We start from the raw sequence: 13957 nt of genomic DNA on the forward strand, positions 1-13957 counted from the left end.
GTCATAGCATCACCATGAAGTAGCAAGAAAGTTTCAGAGGTATCTGCAGAACAGCGAGGGAGACTGTGTCACTGGCAAACCTTCACAACTAGGTAGACCTAATTCTCCTATTCTGTGTTCTTCAGGTCACTGTAAGCTTCCTCATTGATGGGAGAGCAAAATAAAGGCATTGACAGATTTGTAACCAACTTTTACTATTGGTGATTCTAATACTACATTCTCCTTTCTTACCGTAAATGTTAAGAATAAGCTGGAAAACTACATGTTATTGACCTTTGCTTTCATAATGTTTTTTATTCCCCTTCCCCCCCCCCCCCCATTCGGTGGTGTTACATTACTAACACGCTTGGGCATGTTAAATATAAAATATTCTTACAGGGGAGCCTTAAGCAAGACTATAAAGATGTGATTTATACAATACTGAAAATGGCAGTAATAGAAAAATATATCAGCCCTCATACTAAGCTGAAATCATCTAGCTCTCAAGTAGATATATGAAAAGAACTCTACATGTGGCTGGTTTGGATTACAAATGGTACTTTGGCTTCAGGCTAGGGTTTTTTTCCCCCTCTTATTAGGAAAATTCTTATATAAAATCCATTTCAAATCACTTTAAGAAAGATCCTTCTGCACAGGGATACAGGACTTACCCATTACCTTCTGGACCTGTACTATCATCAGCCTGCCCACTTCTCTGAATGCAAATGGTTTTTTGCTCAATCACGTAAAATCCTGAAGTCTAAATATCAGCTTGGCTTATTGTGTCATTATTTCTGGTTCTTTCTTGTGTTTCTTTGAGGTTCTTTGAAAGAGCGTTGTTAAATGAGGCTAGCTGCTTCATGCCTGTTACAGAGCCTTTCACAAACTTACAGGGCAAAATAAATATAGCAAACCTGATGTGAAGAGACACTGAACTATGACCATGGTCGGCTTGATCTCAGAGCACTAAGAAAGAATGAGTTCCTATTACACTGTGGCAGGCAGTATTTCATGATGCTTATATTAAATGGCCAAAGCACTTCCACCAACAGATATTGGCATTTTTCTAGAGATTTTTGTACAGAATGGGTTGTATAAGAAAGGGCATATTGTTGGCAACAAAGGATCCTTGGAGCCTAATTTTTCACCTGCCATGCATCTTACACCACGCACACCCCTGCACATAGTGTGCACACTAGGTAGAACTTGCTACCACCTGGAAGGATGGCATAAATGAGAAAGTAAGAATAGCCATTATAGAAGCATAACTATATTAGTTGTGCCTCCTGCTCATTAGATAGTAGTTATAGGAGTATTCAGGGAAGAAAATCCTTTCATCACTGTCATACAAAATGCCCCACTAATTTCCATAGAGCTAGTCTGTTGCTTCAGTTTGACAGCAATGACCAGGTAGCCCAGCTGTTTCATTCTCAAACTGGTCAAGAACTTGATTTTGTCTGATGTTCACGTTTTCACTCTTTAATAAAAATGCGTTCTTTGCGAATGAAGGTACCAATTGTAGTTTATTTTTTTTAATTTAATAAAGGCAGTCACTTTGTTCCTATAGTATATGATTAGCTTTGCATTACTGAGAAACATAAGATAGCAGGATTTGAAAGCATTTTATACCAAATAAACTGTGAAAGCACCTATGTTTGTGTTTCCCAAAAATTAAAACTCAGATGAGATTAATTGGAAAATCCAGCCTTAAAAGCAACAGGAAGCTCCATTTCATAAAAAGCCACGTATTTGGCAATGAAAGCAGGTTTTGATAATTTTAATGAGGGGAAGAAAGTGAAAATAAGCGAGTTTGAACTTTTGGGTTCACTTAAAGCTGCTGTATTTCATATGCCTTTAGTTATGGAGCACAAAGGCAATTTATTTTTTTACGTAGCCTTCGAAGTCTTGCAACAGAAAACCGTCTCTGCCAAAATGCCAGGATACATAACTGGATTCACATATGGGCTTCCCAGACCTCAGAAGTGTTCAGATTCATCTTTACTTTGAACTCGTGCCAAAGACTCTCAACTGTACACACAGCACAGCTCTGCTAGTAGGTTCTGCTGACATTTGGAATCACCAGCAATTTGTTCTCAGGATGTCAGAACAAGGCTGTAGATAATACTTCACCCCTATCATGAACCATAGAATTCATATGGGGGTGTCTCTTGACATTTTTAAGTTTGAGGGTTTTTCCTACCTACGCAGGCAGTACATTTTTCTGCAGGAAGGAGGCATTGACATGATAATGCTTGCAAAGTTAGTGTTTTCTTTATTAATGCTTCTGGCTAAAGTCTTCTAATGAATTTATCATCCATTTTATGATCTCCCCTCCCTAAAGTTTCTTCTCAGCAGGGATGAGAAGCCAGCTAGCACCCTGCAAGCTCAGGATCTGTGGTCCAGAAAGAATATTAGTAGCACTGAACTGTGATAGTTTTATTCCAGCATAAATTGTACCTTACAGTGTTAAGGCTTGATTACATATTGGCCTGGTTAACCTTCTGAGTTTCTGAGCTGCTTTTGGAGCAGGTGGAATTTTCACTTCCCCTATTCTTCCTGTGAAACACTCTCCTTTCTCCCATCTTGCCACCACTGCACATACGTATATCCCTTTGAATTAAATTGTCCTACAGTTGCAGATAGGAAAAGGTGAGTAATCTGTCTTACGAGACAGAAGAGAAGCAAAAACTGTCTATTTTTTGTTAAAAAAGAGATGGTAGGCATAGTAAAGTAGAACAAGGCCCTTCAATCTAGCCAGTGGTAGGTTAAACATAGGTAAGATGCGATGTATCCAGTATTTTAGATTATTCATACCATCCCACACAGCTACCAGGAACCTTTGGAGACCTCCTGATAAAGAAGGCTTTCTCCTAGTTTATCTCCTGGCCATACACTGCATGTGGAAAGGCAATTTTCTGCTTCAGTCTCTGTCCTTCTCTACAAATACTGTGCCTGATGTTCACTCCAGGAGTTCATAATGGCTGCTTTCACATGTAGCATTTGGACTCTGGAACCATCCCTGTGGCATAGCTTGAGCTGGCACTAGTACCCAACACACGTTCCTAACATACCCACTTTGCTAGCAGTTAAGAAGCCAAGGATAACACATTCTGCAGGCTCTGTAAGGGTTCCTCCCCTCAAATGCTGAGTCTCAGGCCCCTGCTTTGCTCGTTGCCTCTGTGTAGGGATGCCTGTGCACAGCTAAACAGCTAACTGCTGATAACTGGAAGCTTATAAATTATTAACTGGAGTATCATTCCCTCTACTTGCTGTTAGTAGTGGGAACCAGAGGGAAATAACATCATGAGGCACTGCAGCAGGCAGACTTGGGATGTTAGCTGTGGCTTCCACTTACTGTTGGTGGAGCTTTGCTGCTTCTGTAACCAGCCCTGTAGCTCCTTCTGCATCAAGGGCCTGCATCCTGAGATTCCAAGGATTCTTGTCTTACAGCCCATTTCTGCTAGGCTGAATTGCATCCCAAGAAAGAGCACTACCTGCAGAGGTGTCTATGACTATATTTAAGACGCTTGCCAGCATTTGCAAATGTGCATCTTGATTAAGCACAGCCACATGGCTTTATGAAAATTGTGTTGCAAAAGCAGACTGATGTCCTAAAGCACCTGCTACAAAAGAGGAGATTTCCTTTGGTGTTAGCAGTGCTCTCAGTGGATTCTTCTCTCAGGTCATTAGGCTTGGTGGGGCCATCACACAGGGTGACATCTTGACTTGTATCTGGTTTTAGACTGCACAACAGGAAAGGACTGCATAAGTATTTCTCCTAACAGGTGGGTTCCCATTACTCTTTGATCAATAAGTTAGTTGTGTAAAAATTAGTACTCCTAGAGAGGAGAGATTAACAGCAGTGACTTGTTTCTCTGTTGGGCACTGTGTGAACTCTTCTAATCTCTACAGGTACACTTGGGGCTGTGAACTAATTCCAGATCTGCTTGCCCACTTCAGTTTTAGCCACATGCCCCTGTCCTGACCATGCCCTCTTAGAGCCTCACCAAGTCATTTTTCCAACCTAACCACTGATCTACAAAGCATCCACTGCCCTGCATTAGACCCATATTAAGGTTGTGGAATAGTGGCAATGCTGTTGAACTGCCTAGTGAAACAGGCAGGGACAACTACCTGTCAGTCTACAGCAACAAGAGAAATGTCAGCGTCACGGTGTTGATACCGTAACTGGCAGAGACACTTCTCACACAGTCATAATCTGTGTAACTTTAAATACGACCTACATTCAACAGCTTCTGCTTAAAGCAGGTTGCCTCTGAGAACAGCTGACAATACACCATCATATTGATGGCCAAGTTCAATACCTAGGCAAAAAAAGCCTGGTATAACCCATACAACATCCACCGAAGCAGGTCTGTGTTCAAGCTGCCTATTATGTCAGGCTAGGGCAGATACCAGCACCTGGAATGGTGTCTAGTTCCAGAGGGTCTTGAACACTTCAAACCAACTGTTTGTAATCACAGAATTCCTAGTACTGAACAAAGATTTGAGTTCCCTTGTTGGTGTAATATGCAATCCACATGTAGCTTTTGCAGTCAACACAGCACCATAGGTGACCAATTCCCTTTTTATAGATTAGGTTTAGAGCCAGCTCCAGTCTTTGGTTCATAAATGACCTCTAGAGGACCTTCCTTCATTCTTTAGGTGCTGGTCTCACTTTAGTAAGAACAGAGACTCCTAGATAATGGCTTGGAGCAAAAGCTGGATCAAAGGGGGTATAATTCACCATGAATTAAACCAGGCACTGGGGATGCTGTGTGAATAGGAATGATGGGGGCATGCATATAAAAAAAGCAGCTGGCAGTACATCAATCAAAGGATGTGCTGCCTTATATTTATAAATATTTAATTGAAGTTGCACACAAGGAGGGCGACAACAATGCTTCAGAGCTGAAGATATAATACATAACCACTGATTTGACCGGAATCCAGTTCTACCTCAGACCCAACTCGCAGCAGTGGATTAAGAGGGGTGGGGGAAGGAAATTCCTACCTTATCCTCGCCACAAAATCACACAAGTATTTTGCACAGCCTGTTTGAATTCATGTTACAGATCTTACACAATCTTAAAAATCCCTTGCAGAGCAAATATTTAATGTTTGTATGCTTATATGTTTGCAAGAGACAGTGCCCATATGCAAAACTGTGCTTCTGCATTTATGCATACACTTCTGCTTTTATGCATGCATATGGGGATTAGCATGTAGAATTAGTTCTTTTTCTAATCCTGGTGAAATGTGGTAGGACCATTACTGCCAAGAAAGGGAACTTTCATCTCCTTTATACCCTTCATATTACTCTTCACTAATGGGCTGTGCCTCAATAATTATAGCTCTGGAAGGAAAAAAGTTGACCTGGGCTTACCTATTGTAGAGCTACCATGGAGACAGGATATTAGCATTGCCGTGGAGATGAAAGCACAGGCAAGTTACATGGATTCTAGTAACCGTTGAAAAATATATGAACTATTTAAAAAGCAAAATGTTTAAGGTATGAGGTCTCAGTTCTTCACTCCATCCAAGGAAAGTACTAAGTATGCACAGCAGAGCTGCAAAAGATGCTGTGGCAATCCCACAGCTGGCAGACAGCCTTCCCAAAGCACAGGTTCAGCTACAGACTCTTATTCTGCCACCTTGTTTTTCTCTTCCTCCTTTCCTTGCTTTCATTTTACTGTTCATGAGGTATCCAATTCTTCTGCTGATGGAGACAGCCACGTACCCTTATGTAGCTGTTTTCAGCCCTTTTTCAGCCTCCAGGAAAAAGACAGTAACCAACTGAAATACTCCTCCTACCTCCTCAGGCATTGGGATCTAAAATGCCTGACTTTAATATCAATCAGCACTAAGGTACCACAGTAGATTCTCAGACTTGCCTGTTCAATGATTTTTCCCTCCTACTTCATCTATTCCACTGACAGAAAGAGCCTAGAAATCAGCTGCTGTTTGTAAACATCAGAGAGGCAAGGCAGAGGAAGCCTGGGCATGGATAACACACTGGAGAGAGCTGTGCCTCCCCAAGAATCCCACCAAGCTATTAGGAAATGAGACAGCAGTAGGTGCACAGGTTGAATCCAGCACGACTCCAGAGTGCAGCTGGAGATTATTTCCTGTACCAGCACAGGTGACAGGGCTGCATTCATGGCACAGCCCCAGCATGGAAACTGCTCTCAAACAGCTCACCACCAACATGCCATTGAAAAGCCAGTTTGGAGGTTTCTGAGATAATGCAACTTGAATCTTTAAATCACTGCTATCATCAAATCCCAGCAATGCAGAAACCATACTCAAACTGCTACATGTCTAACTCCTGAGAGTGTCCAGGATTAAAGTTATAATGTGTATATCTCCTGGACATGCTGTCAGCACATCAGGTTTCAAAAGCAAGCATAAACTGGAAATACCTGTGCAAAAGCATTTTTCAGATAGTCAAGATAAATAGAAGAAACTGTACTGATTTCTAGATGTATTGCTTTTTCTCCTGTGAATTATAACTAGCTGATACTCACAGCTAGATGTTTGAAGTACTTTTGGCTGGAACCTCCACATTTCAGGTGAGATACAAAGTTAGAGCATCAAATACTTATTCTCATGAAAGCTCTTCTAATATGTGATGTCAGGTCTTAAGCTGTTGAAAACATACATATCCCAAAACTGAGGGAGGACAATGTGGCCATACTCGTTCCTAAATTTCTCTTCTTTGCTTTTGCAAAGAACATTATAATTTCCCACAGGGGCAAGTGAAGTGCCTCCATGTTGCCCCGTTCCTCCAGCACACCTGGAAACACACATCCGTCTTGCAGAACATAAATCTCTTTGCTCTTTGACCATTTATGCCTTTTCTGGGCACTTCAGCTCCATTTCAGCAACATCATTTTTCTGTAGGAGGTAGAAGATAGGAGCACATACAGACCACCCCAAAAAAAGGCCTCACAAGCTGATTTTTTCTAATTGAAAATCCAAAAATTTAACTTGAGACAACCTAGATGCTTTTTTCAACACTGTCCTTCACAGCTTAGTACCCTCAACCTTTCTCACTGCAGAAGAGAAAACCTTAGCGCTGTAGCATTGGAGAGCAGTATCCCCTCAGGTAAAACAGTGCTCTAAAAGTCAGCAATGGTGGCCAGAAAATAGCTATTTTAGTAATAATGATGGGCTATTCACCTACCCCAAGCTGAGCTTCCTGTTGCAATCCATCTTCATTATAAATCCTTTTGGATTTATTGGATATTAGCAATGTCTCCTTGGACTGCAGCTTCTCCCATGAACCTTCAGTAAACCACTATTATTACCTATATGATTCAAAAAAATCTGCTTGTAGAACAGCATTCTAACAATAGCACATATCTGTTAGGAAAAGGAGGTGAATTTTAAGTTAAAAAAAGCTAACCCAAGACATTAATACCTGGACCAGCAGAAGCTGGACTAAATGGCCTTAGAGGCTCCTTGTAGTCTTTCGCTCCTGCACACTTATACCATCAAACATCCACAGCACTGGTTTTGTGCTGACAGACATCACTGCACACCCTGTATTGTAACTCAGAAGTTTCAGTACTAAAATTACAATTATTTAGTTACTTACAATGGTAGCACAACCCTCTCCCATCATATGGGAAAATCCTGTGCAGAAGACCCCTTCCCTCTGTTAACTCCACACTATCCAGGACCACAGCAACTACCACTTGCAGCCCTTGGGATTCAAGGCAAAATACTTCATCAGTAAGTATAAAGACATTAACTACAGAAACTCTGACTCTAACAGAGCTTCCCCTGTGCAAAGCTAGACAGCCCCTTCAATACCCCTTTCCAAAGACTGAATCCCTGACCTCTGTGAAGGCTGCAGGTTTTAAGCACTTTTGGGAACTAGCACACCTGTTTCCCATCCTAAATGTGGTTGAAGGTGCATCTCTTTAGCAATCAGCTTTGAAAGCCTGACCTTAATTTCTTGTCTAGAACTTTGTAAGCACTTGAAAGAGAACACTTGGAGCACTGGAGGCTCTGTTCCTTTGCCAGATATTGCTTGTCAGGAAAGCATAGCAATCCCCATAGGGAGGCATGGCATGGGGCTCCTGCCTTCTAGTTCTCGTTCTGCTACTGAGACATCCTGGATACACTTGTTCATGAGTCAGCATCTGAATTTCTTTATTCATGAAACGTGGCTGAACATCCCAATTTTCAGTTTAGTATTTCAATTTTTTTTCAAAATACTTTGAATGAGACATGCTAAGAAAGTAGTGAACATTATTACCTGCTGGTACATTTTTCATGTCATTTTTTAGCCTAGCAGTGTATATTCCCAAGACATGTGCTGTCCCTACAAACACACAGAGAAATCAAACCTATTCTATTTCTGAAGCTTCATCCTGACAGGTTTATGAAAGAAATGTTGGTTCTTGCCCAATTGCCTGATGCTTCTATATTAAGAAATTTCATCTCAAAGTAGTGTCTTGTGTATAGAACCAGTTTTGTTTCTTACAGGGTTTCAGGTTTCTTTCCCTGAAAGCTGCTGTGGAAATACAGTACATCCATGCATATGTTGCATGGATATGTTATGCATACATTTCCGTGTTTGTATGAAGTCCAAGTTCTGGTTGCACAGAAAGAGCTGAAAAATGCACAGTTGTAATGTGGCACTTTAAAAAGTGGAACTCGCTAAAAGCAAATAAATTAGATAAAAGGAGCAACTAAAAGGACAAAAACTTGGAAACTTGAAGAAAATATCACTATCTGAGATAGAAATAAAATGTATACTAGACATTGTATAAAGACAGCAATCATGCTGAGACATGGGAGCAGCAGCAATGAAGAGTGGAAGTCATCTGGTGAAAATAAAGAGCAATGTAAATTCTGACAAGTGGCAACATATAAGATGGGTAAAACGATATTTTTTTTTGAATGGGAAATCCATCAAAGTTGACGGAATTGGTAGAAAAGCAAGGTATAAAAAGATAAGGTTACTGCAGGAAAGCCATGCATCCCTTAGGTTGACGTGCTATGGAGCAGGACAGGGATGTTCCTGATCAAATCATTCCTTACAGGGGTTGATCTCAGGAAATCTCAGGTTCAGGAAGGATGTCTCAGAGAAAGTATCATTGCTCAGAAGAAAGGGTTTTAGCACAAATCAGTGCAATGAACAGTAATGACTTGCTGGGAGCAGATGACGCTTACCCAGGCATTCAGAGGCAGCTCACGTGTGAACCTGCTCAGCTGCTGAGTGAGCTCAGTGAGTGCTGCTTAAATCACCACAGTGCCAGAGCTGCAGGAGAGTGCAAACACACTCTAAAAAGGATCCAGATGAGTGATTTGATTTCTTCCAAACCCAGGGTTGGAAAAAATATGTAATGAAAATGGAAGAAGTAGACTGAGGAATAAATATCATTTATAGGGGCTGAGTCAGAGTTTAAGCACAGTCTCCTAGAGGTCTCTGAAGAAGCCCATGATGATCCAGCTGGTGACCCACTGGGTATAGTTATCTAAGCTGCAGTTGTGTTCACCAGACAGCACAGGGACTGAGGAATGATGGTGCAACACGTTGTAGCTTTTAGTGATGGAGGGTGCCAACGGACCGTAATGGCTCCTGACTGGCCTCACCTGGGGTCTCTACCCATGGCTCTGCCCATTGGCCCAGGGCCTCTATTTCGGCTCTGGCCATAGCCTTTGCTTCCTGCTGGGGCTGTTGTAGGAGTGTGTGTCTTGGGTCTGGTCTTGGGCTCCTTGCTGGATCTTGAGCTTATGTTGTAGCCTCACCTTGAGTCTTGCCTCTGCCTTCAGCTTCTGGATGTGATTCAGCACCTTATCAACAGGCTGTGCTGAGGTACTGTGAGACTGTGCTGCACTTCGTAGCTCCTAGCAAATCCTCCACATGGAGTAGCCCTTTTCTTATTGTTCTTCTCTGGCCCATTTGTCTTGGTTCTCTTCCAAAGCATACCAGGGAAAGGAGCAATAACCTATGCTGTAAAGGGAAGCTAAGGCAGAGCCAGAAGGCTGTTTGGGTTCTGCAATATAAGCTTTCTAAAAGCTTTTAGGAGGACTCATTAATAGAAGAAATTTTAAGGCCTAAAAATCCTTTATGGGAAAACAGTGCAGGTAAATGTCTTATTTTCCTAATGGGCCATCAGAACACCTCAGAAACCTATTGTGGCATCTGTATGTACAATTTAGAAGGAGGAGGTGAATAGTGAAGTATCAAGCTGCAGATGCTAAAACAGTCTTGAGATAGTTTAGGCTAGAACTGATGCATCACTTCTTGGCATGGATTACAGGACAGACTTCATGCTTGCAAGCATTTTCTGCAGGAAGCGGTTACTGGTCTGTACTGTGCATGCAGGGATCAAAGGAATGAATGGGCCGTGAGTAGTGATGGGGAGTTCCTCCCTGTTTCTGGAAGCATGTCCCACTTGCACAAATGGCAAACCACTAGAGAGCAGCATTAGATTGGGACTTGTGTAGTGTGCTTGTAAATAAAACAATGCATTAGTGTGATGTTTGCAACTAGATAATGGTTTCACATCAGGTTTTGTCAGAACCAGGGAAGCTGTAGACCAGCCAGTCTTATTTAGCTCACCCCATGGATACTTTGATACTCTAATATTGAAACTAACCTTTGTAGCTTGTCTCCATGAACCCAACTTTTCCTATGCATTAAGCTCAAAAAATATAGTGAAGTTTCTCTTTAGCCTACAACTACTGCAAACCAGACAAAACCAAGTTGGATGTAAAAGCTCTAGCTGATTCTTGTATCTAGCCATCATCTCAGGCTAAGGCTCACTGATTCCTGTAGTTATCTCCAGTGCAGTCTTTGGAGGTGTGCTTTTCCTTTCTAATATTCCAATACCATTCTGACACTGGAAAGGTAAAAGATAAATGGTGGTAAAATAGCAGAGATCACACTGCTGCAGGAGTGGTTTAGGAGGAACAGAGCCCAAACACACATTGGTTTCAAACTAATTTTAGCATATCTCAGCATTTATACTAGAGATTTTGTATTTAAAAGACTAAATCTTTCCTTTAAATAAAAATGTACCTAAAATGTGGAACTATGTCAATATGCGCTATGGCATAAGATACTCTAACCTACACTGAAATCAACTCATTACCTTAAAATAATTAGTCTTAGACTGATTAGACTTAGCATTCAAGTCTTCATGTATCAAGCATACGCTATGATACCTTTTCTATGAAAGGTTTGCTTTTGCTGCTGGGTAACTGGGACAAAGTAAGGACTTAAAAAAATCTTTTTTGATTTTGACCTTTTCTAAAAAAGCCAAACCATTTTTTCACACTCGATCAAGGTCAGTGATTTAATTATTCTAAACCAATTAACTGACTGGCAACTGAAAAGCAGGAAAGCTCATGTTCTTCTCTCAATCAGTAAATAATGAAGCATGAATTGTATGCATTCACTAATCCTAACATCCCAAAGGACACGATACCTGTAATCAGATAGCTGTTAAATAACATAATTTTAAACACAAAGGAAGTGGTGTACATGTTTTTATCATTTAACTCTTTTTTTCAGCCTGTTACAATGTAGTGTAGTAGTTTCATTTAATGGCTATAAAGTTATTTTAAACTGCTCTTCAGCAGAATCTGGTTTCTGTCTAAATGTAGCATAAACCAAAACAGGTTTAAAAGGAATTATCATGTAGTAAGTGCAATACTTTCTATTATTGTGAGTTAAAAAAATAGGACTCACTGTAGTAAGAACTGGTCTGTTTAAACATGTAGAGATAACTGAATCCTCCTGAAAAGTAATAACTTTCCTAAGGTGAATACACAGCTGAGTTAAGCCAACTGCTTGTTCACTAGCAATTGTCTGAGAAGCTGAGCATTAGAGTGATGTTCCACTGCGTCCTTAGACAATCACATGGCCTTTCGCTCTCCTGAACTTTGTTTTGCTTGAGGTTTGTACACTGTAATGCTTTAGGCAGGGAAAGTGCCCTCTATACTTTCTCGTTATGGGAAGATCGTTGGGCTGATATTCCTGTTGCTTCTGATGATACCTGTCACAGATACAGAGGTAGGAAAAAAATCTGTGCTTAAGCACTGACAGGTGTTTGGGTTTTCTACCTTTGTAATTGAATATTATGCCAAGAGGGACTTTGATTACATAGTGAAAGAAGTGCTCATTCTCTTCCATAGAATGAAGGTGAAACTAAGGAACCATCACTAAGAACATGATAAACATCGTATTAAAATTACTAACAAGCAGCAGTGATAAAATACCTGGCAGATCAAGGACAGGGTAGCTAAGAATGAGAAATGGCAAAAGACAGTGTAACAAAAGGCAAACAGGAGAAAGAATGCGACTTACAGCTGTGTAATCAAAGTATTTGGATAGATAATAAACCAAGGCCTGAACATTATTCTGCTGGAATATTAAAGCAGACAAAGAGCATCGAAAAGGAAATTTGCATTTGAGACAACTTTTGATAATGTGTTATCAGATGATGTGAGACTCTGGTCTATCAATTAGACTTGAAAAATACCCAGTTCTTTCTGGCAGTCAGGAAAATGAATTAAACCATGTGATAAATCTCCTGACTCAAGGAATGGATATGCAAAACTGCATGGCAGAACTTCAAAGGGCTCTTCCATCCCTCCTTGCTGGAGTGACCCAGCTCCAGGCTCTGCACAATGATCTGGTCTTGTTCTCTTGCTTTTATTGTCTCATAACTTCTGCTGTCTCCCCTGTCATTTGTGATGTGCAGCAGCAGAAATGTCCTCTTGTGACTTCCTATGTCTTTCTTTTGAATTTTGAATAGACTTGGAGGTTGCTCAGAACTGTATGGGAGGAGCTCCGGTTACCAATGCAACGAACTAATGAAGACTTCTGAACATCATCCTCTTATCAGCCAAAGCAAAAGGAGTTCTTTACATCTGCTCCTCATTATTGCAGTATAATCTATGTGGAAAGTATAACTGTAGATGAATCATGGAAGTCACAAAAATGTGGAATACTTGAGAAAGTTTAGGAACAAACTGTTGGTAGGGTAAAATGAAAAATATTAGTAGCAAAGCTTTACAGAATATCAGCTAAAAGTTTGCTAGCAAAGTACTCCTTAAAAACAAAGAACCAGCCCATACATTTATCTGGAAAGATTCTCTTTGCCATCTTGATCTGCTCTGAACCACATAGATTCCCCTGAATTCTGCCTTTGCAGGCAATTCCAAAGGTTTTCTTGCTTGCTTCTTAAAGATCTGACACAGCAAATCCTTATGATTTTCTACAGCACCCAAGTATTTGTGCAGGGGCTGAAGGTGGGAGGAAGAACCAACACCTGCCTGCCTATGTTGTATTCATGTGGTTTCAGCATGAATATTCCCATTGTGTGGCTCACTCTGACAGTGTGGGTTTTCTAGGATTTAGCCTGCCTTTCTAGGCTTGTTTCTGTTCATGGACATCAAAGCAAGGAGAGCTTCCCAGGTGGGAAGCCAAAACTTTGGGAGCTGGTGGTTTTATTTATTTGTAGGCTCCAGCAAGACACACAGTCACTGCCGGTGGTGATTGGATTGCAAGATATGGTACAGGAAAAACAATTTCAACCAACAATCAGACTCATCTCTGGCTCCAGCAGATTTCCAGTGCTCCTGGCCAGCAATGCCTGGCTGAGAGCTGTGCACAGAGGGGACAGGCTGACAGAGCGAGGTGGCTCCTGGTAGCAAGCTGAGGAGTTTCTAGGACAGGTAGTCAGTGGGGATAGATCAGAGTTCCTTGACACTGAGTTTTGCTGTAAACAGACTGCTACTAGATATCTTGTCCCTTGCTCAGCAGTAAGGGGACCTGCAGCAGCTCATGGGTGCTTGTTAGAATTAAAGATGAGTCACTTTAAGGTTGCTGGGGTTTCTTTCCTATTGCTCCACTTCCTCTGTTTTCTGAAGATAAATAAGAAATGAGAGCCTGGAAATTCTCCTGAGAGGTCCTGCAGCTTGTTTGTTTTGTGAAAATACTTCTTGTTAT

Source organism: Strigops habroptila, chromosome 4, assembly GCF_004027225.2.
Source record: "Strigops habroptila isolate Jane chromosome 4, bStrHab1.2.pri, whole genome shotgun sequence".
Lineage (NCBI taxonomy): Eukaryota > Metazoa > Chordata > Aves > Psittaciformes > Psittacidae > Strigops > Strigops habroptila.